Source organism: Aptenodytes patagonicus, chromosome 3, assembly GCF_965638725.1.
Source record: "Aptenodytes patagonicus chromosome 3, bAptPat1.pri.cur, whole genome shotgun sequence".
NCBI lineage: Eukaryota > Metazoa > Chordata > Aves > Sphenisciformes > Spheniscidae > Aptenodytes > Aptenodytes patagonicus.
In genome coordinates, this window is record NC_134951.1 from 20,493,944 (window position 1) to 20,510,587 (window position 16,644).

Sequence of the window (16,644 nt, forward strand, 5' to 3'; positions counted from 1 at the left end):
TTTAGGGTGGTCCATCAGATTGCACCAAACACAAAGGGCAGGCCATCATTTTGGTCATGATCTCTCCTCCAACCAGTGGGTAGAGCCTTCCCCGCAGCATTGAATTAATCACTAACTGCAATATTAAAAGACATTGGCCCCAGAATCTTTCATTGTAGGACACCTCTATTTTCTGATAACTCCTTCTCAGTACAATCTGCTGAGGCCTACCCTAAACAGTTCTTTGTCATCTTTATGATTCTTATATTAAACCTCCTCTTCACCTTAGATTGAATTGCTTAATCTTCATCTTAATCTGAATTGCTCGAGGGCAATACAGTATGAAATGAGAAACACTGTCTTATTGAGATCTAATGGCACCAAGTTTGCATACACTCCTACTCCTATTATTTTCCATTAATAGAAGTTTTGTTACTTCTAAGACTAATGTCTCAACTATAAGTTGTAGAACATTATCCACTGGTCTTTCCTAGTGCAGAATCAACTGCTGTGTTCAAGCACAGTTTTCCAATGCCTGACAACGTCTAAGATATGCATTACTGCAAAGTGATACAATCCATTACAGTAGTTTCACCTAATTCCAAAGTCTGTTTTCTTGGCCTAGGAGGTGCAGTTCCACATACTGGTTTTGTGTCATTTAATGAATTATCACTCTGAGCTCCATAAGTCCTTCTGTAGCAGATCTTTTTTCATGAAATTCTCACTGTAGAAAGCCCATGATGGCAAAGCTACTCACAGAAAGCTTCAGTCTGGAATGCTCTTACATGGCAATTTCTAACTAAGTTTAGGACTGGTGAATTTTGCATCCTCCAATGTGCTTTCCTCAAAGTGTTTTGTTTCACATGCCAACCATAATCTTATCAAGGCCTCTATAAATTAATGGAATTGCAAAGTACACTCTTCAGCTTCAAATCATTCACAAACTCTTCTATATTTTCAACAGTTTTGTATACCTCTTGGTAAGAAACATCTCCCTTTCAGATACTTCATTTCTACAGAGAGCACAGAACCCTTCAGACTGTAATACAGTTTCAGAGTTGCCTTCTTATGACTCAACTAAGTGAAAACTATGGAAACATCAAGTGCTTCAGAACAAGATGTTGTTAGAAATAGGGCTGAGTGTCTCCCTTTTGCTTGCACTTGTTGGTGCAAACAAAAATTCAACCACTGTTGATATGATCAATCTTTGAAACAATGGTTGAATCATTTCAGCTGATATTTCACCAAAATTCACCTGATATCACCCAGTATCAGTATGGTTAGTATTTGGCAAAGTTAAAAAGTGATTGAAAGCAGGCTTTGACTGTAGTAAAAAAATAATATTGGCAATGTTTTTTATATGCCCAGTGTAACTAAGTTTAGAATCTCAGTCTGAAAATACAAAGCATTACTGACAGCAAAATGAAGATCAAAATCTGTCAAATAAATCAGCATTTCAAAAGTTTTCTTTAGAACTTCTTAGCTTAATCTGCACACATGTGTCCTACTCAGCCCTCTGGAATAGTGTATCTAAGAAACAGTCCGTATTTGTAACAAGAAAGTTATACTAAATTAATTATACATTTCAATTTTAGCACTTTAAAAGGAAGCAATGTAAATTAAAAGTTTTCAATGCCAGATAGACCATTCTTCCTCTTTTATATAATTATCCATTTTTAATTGGCACAAAGAATATTCTTTGCCTTTTATAAGAAGAACACCTTGTATATGTTATTCTGTATAGAGGTAAACGCGAAACGTAATACTTATTATTGCAGCAATAATTCAACTTTGCTGTATTTTCTTTACAAATTCTCGGGTGATTTGGGGGTATTTAGTCAGGTCACTGTAACAATCCATCCCCAGTCAGGTCATCAAGTTGCCTGGCAACCGTGTTTGGGATTGACAAAGGCAAGCTACCTTCCCATTTTTTTTACCTCCCCTTTAAAATCAATATGACAAGCTTGATATTGGTGATGTGAGATTAGCTGAGAAAATTAATGAAATTGCCGGAGAAGTGCATTGCTCAAGATATTCAATTTCGAAAGCTAGGTCCAAGCACATCACTTTCTTACAGCTCTGTCATTATGGTTTTCCCTACCAGCAGCATTTGTTAAAGTATTATTTACAGAGACGCTATTTCATTTAGTACATGTGCTTCATCTCAGCACTGCCTTTTCCTTTTCTTTTTTTTGAACCGTTTCATTCAGAACTGAGCAAGATCAGTCTGTGTTTCATAACAATATCGTTATGATGTTTTGTATTGAGCAGTTAAGTTTAGTGTCATTAGGAAGAGAAATTGAACATGGAGGAGGGTAGCTCGAATGCAGTACTGTTTACATTCAAAAATGCAAGAACCTTTATTTTCTGAATGCAGCAAAATTCAATGGACAGTGTTTGTTCATGAATCAAAATCCCCTTTTCAGCCACTGTTTTTCCCAGTCACTTTGCAAGGGCCTGTTCAGTGTTTTCATCTAGTGCTCATCCTTTATCCTCCCTTTAAGCTTCCCCAATCTCTCCATTATTTTCCATAAGAACATACAAGATACCACTAAATGATGGCCAAAAAAACCCCCAAATCCTCTTGTTAATTTGAAATTATTTGTGTCTTCATTTGAAATTAATATTGCTATTTGGGCATGCCAGTGTGCATCATTTTGGGCACCAGAGTTAGAAATAAATCAGGGTCTATGCCAAAGTCCTAGCCCTAGTTCCAGTTCATCGCAGTGTCAGCCACGTACCTCTAATCAAACAACTCGTGTGGCCCTGACAAGTAAGGGCATCCACTGCTACCTTTCTGTATAATGAGACATGACCTTGAATATCTTTACCCCCAAAGCAAGGTGGAGCTATTTTAAATTGGTTTTCTTTCAGGAAAATAACAGGGAATAATGATATCCATGAGTTATACAAGTGTAAGAAAACTAAAGTGTGGCAGGAAGAGATTGCAAAAGTCAGGATTTATTATAAGGATTTCAGTATTACAGGATACTGTAGAAAGGAAAAAGAAGGATAATATAATCTTGATTTTAACAAAAATGAGTTATGGTATTTAGGCATTTGCTGAATTTCCCTGTGTTGAGCATGTAGGCTGTTTATGTGTGAATTATGGACTGCTTACCACTTAGTTACATGATTGGTTATCTCGCTCATTAGACTTTTTTTTCTGCTTTCTGCTCTGATAAATGAAATTTGTAAGACAGGAGACAAACAAAAGACAAGGGATGAATAGTGAAGTCCTCATTTTTAATACCCCGTTACCCAAGTCTGCAGGTAAAGATGGGTGTAGACTTGCTCCTAATATTTTGTGTGAACAAAAAAACTTTTGTGAAAGCTTTTGGCAGTTAGCAAAGACGCATAAATATAGCCCATATAAGAAGCCATTTAGATTTCAAATCAGTGTTCAGAAATGTTTTTTAAGGGTTTGAGAAGCTGAGCTGAACACAAAGCTTCAATATAGGTAGTTTTGATATAAAAGTATATTTGTTTATGCTCCGATAGTAGCTGTGCTTATATCTGGCTGTCATATACGTTCACATTTCACTTACCTTCTGAGAGACGTACAGTGTGTTTGTCAAAATTCTGACAGAATATAGCTGCCCATGCAGAAAAAAAGATTTCTAGGCTAGTTTTCTTTTTGCAAACTGTGTGGAAAAAAAACCCAACCAACAACCTCCCAAAAAAATCCACCAGGAGGCCCTTTTCAGGTCCTTCTGTCTGGCTTCTGTAACCAGAGCTCCCAAGAGAAAGGCTTTTGCTCTCCCAGGAAGACTCCCTTCTCTGAATTCTGTCTAATGGAACCCAAGGTCTTCTGATAGCACTGATAAACATTCAATAGAGTAAAGAATTAATCAGGTAGAGAATGAATAAAATAGAGCAAAGAGCCCTGGCTAGGGCTAAGCTTTATAGTATAACAAAAACAGGATAGTGTCAGCATATTTGTACATTTCTTTTGCAGTATAAGTATTTTTGTAGTTACAGACAAAAACCTTAAATTAGATTTTCAGTAATGGACCATTATTATTATTTAATTTGTACAAGGAAGAATGAACCATGTTAGACACCAATTTTTGATGCAGAATTGTTTTGTAAATGTGGTCAAACTGAATAACTTTATACCGTACAAAGTGTTTAGTCTGATGAGCTTAAGTGATTTAGATAGAATTACTCCCTCATGTGAAAAGTACAGTTACAGAATATGAATTGCTGATGAATTTTGAAGACCAGAAGTTACTTCCACATCTCTACTTACTAGAAATCCCAAGGGAAATCTATCCTGACAAAAGAAAAAAAAAAGTGAATAGAATGTTATGAACATGTTTGTTCTTTCCAAACACCCTTCTTTTCCTGAATACATCTACTCACTTTTTCACGTTTTGAATACACTCGTTAAACAAATTCAGCACATCGCAGAATTTGCTGCAATTTCTGTTTCATAAAACAAAATTAAATTGAAACATTTCAATCAACTGCTCCTCTTTGTAGAAACTACGTAACAAAAGTAATAATGTATAAAGTTGCAATTAAAGAGGGGAGAACACTGCCAAACTAAATACAGTCTCATGCAGTTGAATATATAATGACTGGTGACTGAGATTGAAACCTTTTACCAAAGATGATGATGAAATCCATGAGAGTTATAATCACAGCTTTTCCTTTGATCTCTAATCCAAGTGAAAGATATCTTGAGAGTCTCACAATAACCACTGGAAGTGAGGACATTCAGTTTCTATTAAGTGCAGAAATACAGGTTTTTTTGTCTTATGCCTAAAATACAAGGGGAAAAATGATGACTCATACCTGCAGTAAGAGTCACTCAGTCCTCTATGATGTAGCCAGTGAACTATATACTGAACTCACATTTATACAGAACATATTACCCTTTAAACATAATATTCAAGCCTCACATGGCAAACAGAAGTTTTATCAGCTTTCCGTTTAATTCTGCCTTGTGTTATTAACTCAAAATGCAGAGATATCAGTGGCATTTCATGGTAAATTAATAGGTATAGATAAAATCTTCTATAAATATTCACTTACCTCATTATTGTAAATTAATGAGCAAGATTTTGAAGTTAAGGGTAGTCACATTTGGAGATATGTATCACTTTTCCTACATATGAGACATAAGAAATAAATTATGCTCTAACGCAAAGTTCTAGTTTACTCCAAGGGTGGCCCTGAGAATCTGACAGTATATTGTAAATGGGGTAATCTGATTGACTGGAAAGCAAAGAGAGAACTGCTGTTTGGCTTTAGGTATGACAAACAGCTGTCCAGAACATTCATTTTTAATAGCTGGACCATTTCTTACATTCCTGTGTCTTATACTCAAAATATTCTACTGTGGTATTACGGTTGCATCTCTACTGTTTGCAGGAGTGGCTCAGAGGGCATGACTGAGGTCACAGTTGATACTTGTTCACATTAGTTAGCTTTGGGAGAGTCATTTAGCTCAGTTCTGGACCAGCTCAATTAGTACTCTTCGGGGGAAGCCACAAGTCACCAGGTTTTTGAAAGTACACATTTCCCCATCTTGCTTGTGGGATGCAGTATCTTGTGTCTCACCTAGCAGCCTCCACCTACATCTCTCCATTTGCAGTGATGTTAAGTGACTTGTTCTGATATTCTCTGACACTATGAAAGAATTTGGAGATGACCAGAATTCAAAATGAATGTTGGTGGCCTGCAAGGACAAAATGGAGTCATAGTGGTGTCTTTGCAGGACTACCCAAAGTTGAGATGCCTAGAGAGGTACAGCACAAATACTATGTGGATGCCAATGTCTCCACAGGTGCTTAAGAGAGGGCTGTGTTTAGAGACGATGGAGCCAGATTCCTCTCAGAGGTGCTCATTGATAGAAGCAGGGGCAATGGATGCAAGTTGCAACAAAGGAAGTTAAAATTAAATATTAGGGAAAAAAACTTCACAACAGTTGAGTCAAATACTGGAACAGGTTGCGGAGAGAGTTTGTGGAATCTCTGTCCTCAAAGATATTAAAAACTCAGGTGAAAAAGTCCTGAGCAACCTGACTAAACCTGGCCCTGTTGGAGCAGGATGTGGAACTAGATAACATCCAGAGGTCTCTTCCAACCTAAATTATTCCATGATTCTGTGACACCTTGGCTTTGTAAATCAGTGGTGGGGGCAGCCCTCCAAAAGTGGGTTGTCTTAAATTGAAGCCTTTGAGAAACTTCTTAGCTGTTAAACATTTAAATACACTGAACAAAAAATAGAATTTGGGGTATGGGGAGGAGGGATTTCTAATTCATGTAGAAATGCTGTTATCACTAGGCCATTCTGAAAAAAAGAATATTGTATAACTGTCTTCTAATTCAACCACTTTTTAGAAAGAAATCATAACGCAGATTCTGCCATAATGCAGAATGGGTATTTGGACCCTCAACAGCAGTTGCATCATGCTCTCTAACTGCAGGACTACTGGAGGACCCAAGTCCAGGCAAGAGAAAGTCCATTATTTCAGAGTGTTAGCACTGAACTCAATAAATGTGCATTCCATTCCTGAAGCAAAGTGCTTCAGTTTCAGGAAACTCAGCAGTTAGTGTCACAAAAGTGTTCCTTTGGGGCCCCCTGGAAGATACAGAGCTGTTCTCCCCACTTCAGAGCTTGCCATGGACTAACTCTTGTCTGTTTAACTGGTTTTGCCTTCCTCTCTGCCTGCTTCCTTCACTCAGCTGACAGTGGCTTTTCTCCATCTCCTCATTCCACCTCACTGCTTCTGGGTGGACAGTTCTGTTGCCTGCAACTTCTGCCATCTGAGGGGAAAAAACCTTACCTTTCTCCATTTTATAGACCCTCCACATACATTATTTTCAAAGCTCAGACAGAAAGATTTCTCTTGCCGGTTTGCTTAATACTATGTTTATTTCTTCTATCTGCCTTTCAGTTTTGAGTTCATATCGTTATTTAAGTCCAAAACGTTCTTACAATTAATGTTTAAAAGTATAAATAAAACTCCCTTTCCCTCAAATGAGGAAAGCAAATTTCTAGTAGTGCAAGGACTCATACACATGATAAAATTAATATAGAGCAAATACTTTCACTCATTTATCTGAGATTTATGTAAATAAAGTTTGACACGTGTCCTAAGAATGTGGTTTACCTTTGCCAAGCAGTAAGAAAGATGAGGGCTTTAAAAAATGAGCTTCATTTGAAAGTGTCTGTTTAAACCCTGGAAACCAAATTCTATGACCTCTGTTGATAGGATTTTTGCCTGATTAATGAAAGAAAAAAAAAGACTGAAATATTTTGCTCAGATTAATATCAGCACAAGAGGTACATTCATTCCATCTTCTGTTGTCAGTGGATACACAGTCAAACCTTTGTTAGACAGTACCCATCCTCCCTTCATATGGGTGATACAAATCATGTCTTTCTCAGGAGAAAAAAATCCGTGCACTTCCAAAAAGAAAATTCTAATGCCTTTTGGAGGGCTTTCTTCCCTTTTTATAGATACTGCTGGCCAAGAAAGAAATATAACTTAGGACTCAGAACAGTTTTAGTGTGTAAACTTGTGGTGCCATATAATATGTCTTAATATTACAGGTTTAATACTAACTGTGCCCCAGTAATTTAATAATTCTGTGGGAAGACTGTTGGGTTATAGAGGATATTTGTCTTGTGATTTCTTTGTGGCAAATCAGAAATTACAGCAGTGCTCAAAGGAATAGAAATCTTAGATACTCATGACCTTCGCTGAAATCCTTTTCGTCACTTGTCAGTTCTTTAAGGGGCAATTTAATTGTAGCTCTTTGGCGGTGACAAGGTAAGTGCTGGCATTTTGGCACTGTCATTCATTAACCTCATGCAATGTCAGCAGCAGTGCCTCAGACATGTCACCATTTCCCTAGTGATGGCAAGCTGACTTTTAGGACGTATGTTATTCCAGAGATGCCTACTAGACGAGTCTGCATGCTTCACATTCTTATGTATTGGGCATCATTTGTGCATTGTTTATGCAATTAAATAGTTTCAAGAGTAAAATCAATGTGTCTAAATCCAGGAGAAGAAAATCTGCCATGTACCATGAGCAGAAAACTACCTAAATCTTTTATGTTGTCAGAAATTAAAAATAATAAAAAAAAAAAGCCCCAACTAAACAAAACAAAACAAAACAAAAGAGATGAACAAAAAAAAAACAACCAAAAAACCCTTGAGCATTAACTGATAGGAAACTATAATCTATTATCATGACACCTGAAAGTTTAATAAAATTCTTTCATGTACAAATTTTTGAAAGCATAATTCAATAAATAAAATGCCAGAATGCAAGGCATACTATATACATTATAGTTATTATTATTTATTTTGCATTTCATATTTCTGCATGTTTATAAGAAGCCAAACTATTAATAATAAATAGGTTGAGGAGAAGAATTGGTGCTGAGAACTATTTGCTGATAACAACAATAATTGCCAATGCCTCTAAAAATGGTATATATTTGGTTGCACCTTTCCTCTACTCTTTCTTCATTTGGGCCTCAGAGTGACTGGGGATTCTGTGCAATACCGCAATATAAATGTTAATAATGACAATAATAATAATAATAAATGAGCTTGATTCTCACTTTGCAAAATGCACAGTAGGAGAACTAAAGACCACTCAAACATAAAGTAGTTGTTATGCTGATTTTATGCATGCCTCAAGACGCAAACAGTTGAATCTAGATTTGAAACCCCAGAGATGTAAATCTTTTGGGTCCATCTATTCTTTAACACCTTTTAAAATCTTGATCCAGGCTGAAGCTGGATCTCAAAGCGTTCCCATATTTACATCCTATACAAAAGCCTATTCTGACTAGTCTAGACCTTGAACCAGCACCCAGGTATCCCCAGTGCCTGAAATCAGATGTGTAAGAATAGTCAGTTCTGGAGTTCATTGACTTGTTAGAAAGAGTTTAACAATATTCTTTTCTTTAACCAAAATGAAAGGATTTACTTCTGTCACTGAAAAAAACTTCCAAAACAACAGATAGGCAGGAGCAACTTAGTCATAAAAAACTGATGGAATCAGGTTTACTAGGGATGTCTGAGGAGAAAGTTGAAAGAATTTCTACCAAAAACAACATGCAAAACCTATGAATACATAGGTATTTAAAGAAATTTTACTTTTTTTTTTCCCCCTTCCCTTAATAGTTTCAATTTTAGGCTACTTAAAAGGTATTATACATGAATATGTGTGTGAGAACATAGATACAAAGATATGGCAAAAAAGTAAGCTAGGACTAGATAAACAAAGTGAACAAGAAAAAAATCTGTAAATGACTGAGGTGACTTTCTGCAAACACTAAAGGTTCTTTTTATAAGAATACTAAAGTTTTCCTTTCAGCAGAGACCATCTAATGAAATAATGTGTATTTTGAATGTAGAGATATCACAGTTCAGAAAACCCCCATACAGTTCTTGTATTGAGGTGAAATTGCAGGGAATACCAATCACCTAGATAATGAATCACCTAGAAATGAAAATTCTATCTTAGAAAATTTTTGTAACATATATCTAGCACTTATTTCAGATACAATAGCAAACTTCAGGCAAAAAGAAAAAAAAAAAAACAAATTTCAGGCAAAATAGCAACACTTTCCTAGGATAAGATTTAAATATTTTATTTTCCTGAATTACAAATGCTGCTTACTGATTCTTGCTTTAATATCTTTTTAAATTGTAGCTGATTAAAAATCTATCGTTAAAATGTTAAAATGATACCCTTTTATTTTCAAAACAGTTTCCTTCTATTTTTAATAAATATTGATCATATCAATGTGATTTTATGAAAAAAATATTATTTATTCAAAGCAGCAGTTTCCAGAGGAAAAAAGGTTTCAATGACTTATTTCTATCAGCCCTACTACTGACTTTAATAGAAACCGTGTAGGTGAAAGCAAGGGCATTGCTGAGAATGTATGAGAGTGGTGTGTAAGCAGAATGACTGAAACTCCAGGCAGGTGAAGTTAAATGAATTGCAGTACAGTGCTGAGGGCCAAACCCAGACATTTCAGTGCACCATTACAGGGCACCTGTAAAGAAATAATAATAATTTCCAAACATTTTACTAGATGCAATGGTATACATTATATAAACATGGTTCTGCAAGTAAAATGCTATCCATGCTAAAGAAATGTTAACTATTTAGAAAGCATTAATGATATCAGTAGAAAAGCAACAGGGATGGTAGCAGGGACTTTTCCAGTCAAAGAAGTGGTAATAGATGTAAAGAGAAAAATGAAAAAAAAAGTTCAATTAGAGAGTTAGGATTCTGTCCTGTGAAAGCAATTCCATACTGATACACCAGGCAGTCTAAGAGTCCTCTTTTCTAAGAGCAGCACTGTACTACAGAGCAGCAGCTCAGACCCAGACTGAGAATGGCATTTTGCCAGAAGGGCCCACTGCACATTCATGCCGACCACACTAATTGATCCAACAGTATTTGTTACAGCAGTTTAAGAGAATTTAGATTCTCTCTGGTTTTTATTCCCCCTTCCCCCCAGGGCTGGCAATACAGATGAGTGATCTCCTTCCGTCATACATAAAGATTTGGAGACACAGCGATAATTGCTGTCCTGACAGTTTCCAATTTGATGACCAAAAATTGAACCAAAGCAAAAACAAGTGCAGGAATGATTGGATCGAAAGATTATGATGAATCTCTGAGCGTTTTTCCCCCCCCCAGTTTTTCTGATACCTTTCCAGAGTTAAACTCCTTCTCACATATTAACCACAGCATTACAGAATTATAACATTTCCTGGTAAATTAAAGGCATTTCTTTCACTGCACAAATAACTAAAAACAAATTCTGAGTGGAAGGAGCAAGTTATAAATATCCTTATAAGAAATGGATACGTAAAACTGATCCTACACTGCTTTGTTTCCTTTTCTTCTAAGTAAAATGTCACATTCTGCTGTACCTTACATTTGTATTGGTCCTCACTTCCATGCTATCTCACTTAAGGGGCTTCTCAGATGATTAATCCTCAAGTAACAAAGTGTCACATGGCTTTTATCAAGTCCTTTCCTCCCTTGAATGGGAAAAATGTGATACTACTGGCCCTGGAGATCCAAGCAGGTCAATGTGAGGGCAAAACATTTTTACTTTATATGCGTTTAACCAAAAAGGTGAGAGAAGCTAAACGAGATGGTGTTTTGCCTGAGAGAGCTGGCAGGGTAGGAAACAACAGACAAAAAGCTTTGCTCCATCGGCTCCTCCCAAACACAGCAGTACCAATATTGCTTTGCTTCCTTTCCTGGAAAGATCTTGAAAAATTTAGTTATCCAGGCATGTCCACAATAAAATAGAAATTTGTATTAACTCTAGGACAAGGAGAAAGAGGAAATAGATGTGAATTTGGTCCCCTTCATTTGTATCAGAAATAGTGTGGCCAGCAGGACTAGAGAAGTGATTGTCCCTCTGTACTCGGCACTGGTGAGGCCACACCTCGAATACTGTGTTCAGTTTTGGGCCTCAAGTTGTGCCAGGGGAGGTTTAGATTGGATATTAGGAAAAATTTCTTCACCAAAAAGGTTGCCAAGTATTGGAACAGGCTGCCCAGGGAGGTGGTCAAGTCACCATCCCTGGAGGTATTTAAAAGATGTGTAGATGTGGTGCTTAGGGACATGGTTTAGTGGTGGACTTGCTTGGCAGTGTTAGGTTAGCGGTTGGGCTCGATGGTCTTAAAGGTCTTTTCCAACCTAAATGATTCTATGATTTCAGCAGAATTATGTTCAAAGAAATTAAAGCACTTGGTGACAGTCAGACAAATGGTGGAATTTCTCTCCAGACTCGAGTGTTTGATTGCCCATGTTTAGGTTACCTAAAAATGGGAGTCTATAGCCATAGAGTATGTCTGAGGGTATCTGCATGGGGCTGACAGATGTGACACAAGACCTGCATGTGACTCCTGCTTTCTGGAGCAGCTCCTGAAAGGCCAAACGGGATATCCTATGCTATCTCAAAAGGTACCAGACAACTTGGCATAGGTAAGTAACCCACATCCTTAAACCTAGCTGTTCATAACATGGTTTTCTATATGAGCTAGATGTAGAAGCATCAGTTGTAGACTGGGGAAATACAGTCAATGTAGTCAATGAAAAGGAAAGGGGACTTCAGCTCGCCCTAAAGTACTGGCTCATCTGAATTGTTCTCTAGGCTTCAGTGACCACAGTGATCAGATCTTTATGGATACTTGGAGAGCTCTGAATATATACTAAACTATTGTTAGGTGCCTTATAAATATTCTATTCAAACTTTTTCCCAGGAGAAAGCTTATCCTTTCATCCTATAATACCAGGCCTCATTTTTTACCCACTGAGCAATAAACTGATTATTTGGGGATATCATAAATATACCAAATATAACAAGAGACAGAGTCTTCCTTTTACAGGAAGTAACAAAATGCATGAATTTTGGTTTTGATTATGAAGTTACTTCACCATGGAACAAGCCAGTTACTGTCATTGCTGTATCCAAGGTCTGGAAGAACAGGGTAATACTTAGGTTCCTAACATCTCATTTTGATAAGAGTACCTTGACCTGGGCTAGGAGAACCAGTAATTCAAAATTTCTGCTGAAAAAGTTGAGAACGGAAAATCCCCAAAGGCTGAACAAAAGAATGATAGTGCATATAATTTTGAGACACTCAAAGAGCAGGTCAGTAAGCTTTAAATGGGAGACAGGAAGCTCAATGTATGTTTTCATAGCAAAATAATCTCTTGTAAATGCAGGACCAGCCAAAATCATAGAAAAGTAATCTGCAGCAAAGGGAGGGAGTGAAAGAACATGATTCAGTGGAAAGAAAAACATTTATAGGAAAGAGGAGTCAGGGAATCTTGAAAGGATGCTGTCTTTGGCCAAAACTCCTGTGAGTGCTGAGAGGAAACTGTGATAAAGAAATGTCTGTAAGTATGCTCATTATTTTCTATAAGTCTGTGCATTTCTTATGCTAAAAAGGTACAAAAACCTCTCAAAGGATACTCATTTGTCTACATGTCCTCTTAACCCAGTTAGGAATTAAACAGTAAAATGGAGCATCTAGAGCTCTGTCTGTGCTAGTAGCTCTACCGGGCCAAGGCTTGTTCTCTGGTCCCGAAGCCAGCTGGCACAGCACAGCTCATTTCCACGCAGATAAGCTCTTCTCAGCCCCAAAGCAGAGTGGCCCCCAACCCACTCTCTCCCCAGGCAGCGTGAGGTAGTCCTGGCCAGAGCCATGGTACCTGTCCAGCTCAAGTTGCTGGGCTTGGCCCTGCTTCGCTCACGCCACCCAGCATGACTAGATGACCAGAAGAGTCATGGGAAGGTGCTTGCTTAAGTTACCAGCAAATGCTAAGCCTTGGCTGTGGGTGGGTGAAGCAAAAGTTGGTCTGACATGTGGTGCTGCCTGCAAGCCCCAGTTGTGCATCCCCAAGTAGGGCACAGGGGGCTCAGCCTGGGCTCCTGCTGCGTGGCAGAATCCTGCCAGGGATCATGTTCAGGGGATCTGCCTGTTCATGTTAATTTACTCTGCTCATTTCCCCTTTTCTCTTCCACTTCCCTCCTTCTTAGTCTTTTCAATATTTTATCTGACATAAAAAACCCCAAACTTAAAAATAATACCTGGAACTCTTAATTTCTTCTTATTCTCTAGTTCATAGTCAAACTCAGCCAAGATCATATTTTATATACCCAAACTGACATGCAGACACCTTCAGGAATCTCTAATGCACTCTCATGTATTTACTGGTCATTCTTTCTCATAGTTATAAAAATCTGCACTTAATGTACAGAAGTATTCCACAGGACAAATAAATTCAATTTAAATGTCAGTGACTGCTTGTCCCCAGATTTACAAAATGGGTTGAGTATGCATATTTCTGAATATTTGCAAGTATCAATGTATTTTCATAAGTTTAATGAAACTGTAGTCCTCTCTAGTTTACCTGCGGTGAAATTATCAATGCAGATTATCCAGGTCACAGAGTGCAGAGCGATCCCAGGCCCCAAAGTGTTTCTGCTTAAAGCACAATACCACATAAGCAAAGCTATACTGCCTTGAGAGCTGTACTGTTCTCTGGTCCAGGAAACAAGACAGGATGAAACCTACTTCATTCAAGCTACTTTTACACAAAGCTACTTTTACACAAAGCTCTTTGTTCCCAGAATAAGGAGGGCAAGCAAACATAGTGCAATATCATTGCTGACTAAGCTCAGGTCCAATTAAAGGTATGAATTCTACTTGAACCAAACTCTTCGTAAGTAGCCCTGACTTAGTGTTTCAAAAATATCCTTTTCTGGTGGTGAACTAGACATGGCTCCATAGATGATAAGGCAGATATCTCAGATTCAGTTCTAAACTGAAGTTAGCGGTCACACCTGTACTAGTAAATTATACAGTGCCAGGGCACAAACCTGGTCAAAAGAATTGTCACCTACTCTGTGAAATTGTTAGACTTATTCTCTAGAACAATTTAACCTTGGTAAGCAACACAAGCCCAGGCGATAATCAGGCATGCTCCCAAATAGGCAATTTAGATGCTAACATATTCAGGGGAGCTGCATCATATGAACATACCAAGAAAATATCAGCTACCTTTTGGGCAAGAGAACTAAGCCTAAAGCTGTTTTGTTTAGTAGTGTATACGTAGACAGTAAATCTGGATGCACCAAGGCTAATTCCAGCTGAGGCTATCTCTAGCAGAGTTGTTGCAGTGTCTCCCTAACCAACCCCTCGAAAGTCCTGGTTTCTGCAAGGTTTCTTAATTTGTGCTCAGGGTGAGATCCCAGAGAAGTTTTCCCCATGTATCTGTGCCCTCCTGCACTGAATCTAATAAGCCTTTGCAGAACCACTGTAGTGAGGAGTGCTGTACAGGGAACCTCAGTGGCTCTGTTGGAGCTAGCATAATTTGCATGGCTGGAGCTGAGCTGGTACTACTAAGTCCAGCCAGACTAACACTGGCTGGAGTTTTTCTGCTGTTTTCTCCAACAAACATTTATTATATTTTCTCTGTCTCAGATCTTCTGTTCAGGAATTGATTACACATGACTTTATATCAAATTAAGATCTAAAGTAACTTACGTAGCAGATCTGGAATATCACTGTAAGCAAAGCCCCAATCCAAGAGGTAGCTAAACATCTCTATTCAAACAGGTAGATAAAGTCATTGTGCTACTAGCTTCTTGGCACAACAAGACAGGTCTTTGCTGTAAACAGAGTTCAGTGGCCTTGAACTGTCCTGTGTAAAACTTCAACACATACACTATTTTTTTTTTTTTGCCATACCAGTATATTTTATTTTTTTAGTTAATAGGTGAGAGCATCTTACCTGTCCACTAAGCCACAGAACACTTCATTCTACAAAAGCTACAGGAACCACAGGTAGCAGCCTTCTTTTTATTCCCATTTACCCCTATGCCAAGTGTAGATGAAGGTTGCATGGGAAATCCTGCCATTGCTCAATCGGTTGGTAGTTTTTTCCTGGACTGCAGTGAGGGGAGTGTGTCACTTTTGGAGGTGAGTGTAGCAGGAATTCTGAGCAAATGCTGTGCATAGTTACAAACATCAACAAGAGGGAGAAGGCAGTGGAAAAATCAGTAGAAGTAAATTAAGTTTTGTAAGATCACCCAAAGATAGAACCTAGGAGTTCAAACCATCAAGTTTCCACTATAGCTATAGCAAACCCTGGCTATTTACTAATCTTGCAGTAATTGGTGCTTCAGCTATCCTAGCTGTCTTTGGTAACATGAACCCTGTGAGCAAATGAAGAATCAGAAGCAGGGGTAGAATTAAATGCTTTCATACAATTTCAAACACTGCAGTGAAAATATATACTTTTTTTCTTCAACACTTTCTGTTCATTTCCTTCTTATTTATTCATTGTGTTAGAATAATAAAGAACTTGATCCTTTTCATTTAGAGAAAACTGTATTATAATTTGCTGTCCCTGTATAGGTTCCATATGCACATGGAATAATGTGTTTAGAAACCAAAGGAAATAGATCTTTTGAAAATAATCTGTCATCCTGTAATATTCTCTATGGTGTTTTGATTCAAACTCAGTTCTTCCTGATCTCTCTCATTATTCACTGTTGAACTGTTTAATGCCAGAGTTGCAGGCCAACTGGCAGGAAGAATGCAGGGAATGTATTATTTCCCTGTAACATGAAGTTGGATGTCTCACTTTCACTATTCTCTTTCACACCCAAGACAAATCCTGAGCTCTGTCACAATGGCTCACATTGATGAAAATGCCAAAAAGATACAAAAAGACAGCAAATGAAAGGCTTCTAGCAAGGTGTATTAAGAAAATCAAGGTAATACTTTTTAGCCTTTTGAAGTCTTTACATTATCTCCTCTTTTGTACAGTTAGTGACATTTTTTAAGGAGACAGAGTGGAATCTCAGTTCCATTGAAATACATGGTGAAATTCTAAATAAATTTGCCAGGGACAATATTTCTTGCTTACTGCTTTTGCTATCAAACCTTGTAAATTGCCTTTTTGTTAACCAAGACCACTGCCTTCAGCAGGAACAGCTTTCTAGAGTTGCCCAGTGAAATCAGTATTCCTTTACAGAGAGAAGAGAAAAAGTATATGCATACTTGGAAGCTTCACACCAATGTTAGATAAAATCTGCTTTTGATTAAATAAATAAATAACATCTGCTGAAATCTTAGAAC